The sequence below is a fragment of the Leuciscus leuciscus genome, assembly GCF_965113295.1.
Source record: "Leuciscus leuciscus genome assembly, chromosome: 22".
In the NCBI taxonomy this organism is placed as follows: Eukaryota; Metazoa; Chordata; class Actinopteri; order Cypriniformes; family Leuciscidae; genus Leuciscus; species Leuciscus leuciscus.
The window spans coordinates 18,122,318-18,126,601 of NC_138746.1; positions in this window are offsets into that span (position 1 = coordinate 18,122,318).

Here is a 4,284-nt window from a genome sequence, read left to right on the forward strand (position 1 = left end):
AATTGGCTAAAACGCTTGGCGTGGTGTAATGCGCTCTGACAGCACAGGGTCAGCGAAAGGCCGCGACGCTCTCCCGGATGTCAACACAACCCGAGCTGTGATCTGCTGTTTAAATAGAACCTATATATGGCCCAAGCAAGCTTCATACAAATCATGTATCAAAGGAGTTTGGCACTGCTGCGAATTGCTGAAAATGTATTAATTTAATATGTGATTTACAAGATTGTTTTACATATAATAACTTATACTTTTATTTTTTATATAATAACTATATGTTTCTTTAAATCTACATTCACCTTTGTGGCATTGATCGGATATAGGCTACATTTATTTAAATCTATAGGTTAATTCGCCTTGCGGCATTGTTCAGATTTGAATTCTTCGACTTCTATAATCACAACAAAATACTGTAAAAAAAATATGATCAATAAGTTATAGGCTAATAACATATGTTTTTACATTGCTTTAAGTCGTCAAAATAAGTTAAGCAATTTTCAACTTTTATTTATAAGCTGTACAAGATTCAACTCATTTTAAGTCAGTTTAATGTAATTTAAGTTGAAATTACTTAAAAATCCAAGTTGACTGTAGGCTACTTAAAATGTTAAAACATTTAACATCGTTTTCGTAATATTACTTATTTTCAAAACTTTTTGTTCTCAAAAAGAATGGTTTGCCTCTGTCAAGTGCCAGAAGCTATAGACAAAAAAAAAAAGAAAAAGAAAATGAGTAAAGTTTTTTTATATCCTTCCAAATTATTCATAGTTAGATGAAAAATAAATGTTTTATAAATATTTTTCTTTTAAAAGCACGACGACGCTGTTGTTAGTGCTCAAATCTGCTGAAGATGTTTATGTCGTAGGCTAATTGAGTGAAGGAGCAGGCGCAAAAACACAGCGCCTCTGTTTCCCAACTGCCTGAAGGGTTCACTGCGCGCACCTGGGTTTAACCCGCGCCATTCATTAACGCTCCCAATAAAAAGCACAAGCTGTATTTTTCAATCCTCTTTCAGTCTGAACAACGGCGGGGCCAAACCAAGTGTTCCTTCCGAGAAAAAGGAAAAAATAGGAGCCAAAGCAAGGGAGGGGAAAGGAGCACGGCTTTATTTTAAACACTGGATACAGAATGGAGGAGAATTTCCGTTTCTTTTGAGCTATGGGGAGTGCAGGGTGGGACGATGAAAAAGTCTTTTTTAGCAGTCAATAAGGTTGTCAAATTGGTCAACGGTAATCAGCACTAATGACGAGTTGGAGAGGGCCGAGCTAACAAAGAAGCACCCCGCCTTCCCCTCCCCAAACCTCAGCATGAAAACTCTCCGCCGGGGTTGCCAGAGGTACAGAAATCCAAACTTTTTTTCATTTGTGTGAGTGTGTGACGTTCTGGGACGTTTAATTGAGTAGTTCACTGTCTAGAAGTCTATCTAAGTAGCCAATCTAATAATAACAATAATAATACACTAGCCTACTCAATAAACCTTTTTTTTTATCACTTTCGATTGAACATAAAAAATAAAAAAAGTAAGTTATTTACGTTTCTATTGCATAGTTGTCATTCTGCAAGTGGAAAGAAAATGGTCAAACAAGCCTCAAAAATTTACTTTTTTTTAAATAACGCTAATGTAGAGGCTATATAAAGGTCCAATTAGAAAAGGACGTGTAGCTACATACATATACACATGTGTGGGGGCCTATTTAAAATGTAGAAGTCTTGTAAATTCCTCTCAGTGAAAGTCGATTTTTCTATAATTGGCAATTGTTTGTGTGAACTACACTTTTTTTGTTTCTGTCTGCAAAATTAGACTTGAACGTTGCCTTTTGTGCGTCAATCAAATAACAAATATCCAATTAATTTGTCCAAAAACGACTGCAAACAAGCCTCTTTTTGGAGCACTTCACTGGCTAGGAAATGTAGGTAGGCTATCCTATTTGCCTTTTTTTATACTTTTATATTGCAACACTTACATTGTTTTCTCCCTTGGATTAGCTTAAATAACATTGGATAAAAGCGTCTGCAGCTGCTAAATGTAAAATATAAAGCAAACACAATCTCTAACCGTTAGCATTGGAAATGTGGTCCTATAGCGTTCATATTTGTGCTTTCGTCTTTGGTCATAAATGCATGCTTAATTTGCAGAATTGATTTCGGCTGCGACCTCTGGTGGTCAAATGTGGCGTGGCATGACTTCCAGCTCAGTGCCCTTTTTAGTCGGGCGGATCCACTGCCTGCATCATCATGCTGAAACAAAGGCCACAAAACAACCATAAATGGCACTGTATAACTGGAAAATATATAGGTTATAAATGTTTATTTATATAGCGGGAGCTTTCATCATTATAGGTTCATCAATACGTTTCCAATTTTTTTCACGAAAGTAGGATCTACAACGGATATAGTTCTAGCTGTTTCAAAAGCAAGAGGGGGGAAGTGTTCAAGAGTGTTCTAGAAAACTTAAAAGATTAGGCCTATTCGTCCATTTGAGGTCCTACAGAGACACGCAGACTGTAGGCTACATAAAATCATGGTCCAAACTTACATGGATATCTTCATACTCTGTACGTCAGTGAAATCCTTTCTCTCCCTCCCTCCCTTCCTCCCTCTCTCTCTCTCTCACACACACAAAATGTTTTGCTTTTGTCAATAACAGAATCGCACTCGGTGAAATAGGCGCCATTCAGCACCGTGGACAGCTACACGCCAGGAACCCACACTTTTCAATTGCCTTACGTTGGATAGGCTATTGCATTTATTTATACCACTTTAAATCACATTAAAATAATTTTGTCATATTTTAAATCTACACTAACATAAGCAAAAGTAAAGAAAAAGTTCACAAAAAATTACAATTCCGCCATCATTTACTCTCGTTCCAAACATGTAGCCTATATGACGTTCTTTCTTCTGCGAAACACAAAATAAAATCTCTTGACGAATGCTTCAACTGTTTTTGCCCATACAATGAAAGTCAGTGGAGTCCAAAACAACAACAATGGACTTAATTGGATGAACTATCCCTTTAAAGGGATAATCCCCAAAAACTGAAAAGCCTGTCATAATTTACTCACCTTCATGTTGTTCCAAACCTGTATGAGTTTCTTTCTTCTGTTGAAAACAAAATAAGATATTTTAAAGAATGTTGGTAACCAGAAAGTTGACGGCAGCCATTGACTTAAAAAAATAAATAAATATATATATATATATATATATATATATATATATATATATATATATATATATATATATATATATAGACTATTGAAGTCAATGGCTAATGCTATGGCCATGATAAACCTCCGTTAAGGCCATGATAAACCTCCAAGTGCACTGTTACAAATTTGTATCCACTTCGGGTTATTTCTGACTTTTCCGGCCTCATTAAATCTACTTATTGAAACTTATTTTAACAAATCTAATTGTTAAAACTAATATTGAAATTATTGAAACACTTAAGAATTGTCTACCAGGTCACTCTTGTAAAAGGGATTTTGATCTCAATGACTTTTTTTTTAACCTGGTTAAATAATTAATGTTGTTATAAAACAATAATAAAATTGATGAACATATCGTCATAATAGATCAACCAAAAATTCATAAAGTTTTTTTTTAGGTCACAAAGTTCCTGAACATTTCATAATTATATAAATATATTAATTTGAGGTTCTTAATGGCTGTGCAGCATGATGTGTTGTGATGCCTGATGTGATGTATTTTTTCTTTACAGACAAATCAATAATGAGAGCGTGTTTTCGTCTATCTTTGCAAGATACAAAACTGCTTTTCGACCGCGGCCTCGTAACAACTTCTAACAAGAACCGGAAACTTTAAATCTCCTTAAAGAAGAAACAAATGTGAATTGAATTCCAGGAGAAATGGTGAAGTAATCAATGATTATGACAGAATGTTGTCGTCTCTTGCAGTCAGAAAAATGAAGCCGACAATAATGTCACATAAAAGCTGTCAGAAGAAAACTAGCACGAGGGTTATTGAAAAGCGATAGTCAGCCAGTAATTGTGCTCGATCTGAAGCTTTAGTCTCGGATCTTGACAGCTTCTCAATACAACAGAGATGTGAGCACGTGACCGTAGCCAACATGATCATCTGTAGCCTCTCGTTGCTTCCACTAAAAAAATAGCCTACTTAAGAGTATTTTTACTACAGCTACAATCAATCTGGATTAATCTAGAGAAATGGGTACAATTCTGGCAACTCAAAAGCTTCGTAACTTACCTTAAAACCGTCATAGATCTAGTGCTCGGGAATATCCACGAGGAGACAAACTCCTGCAGG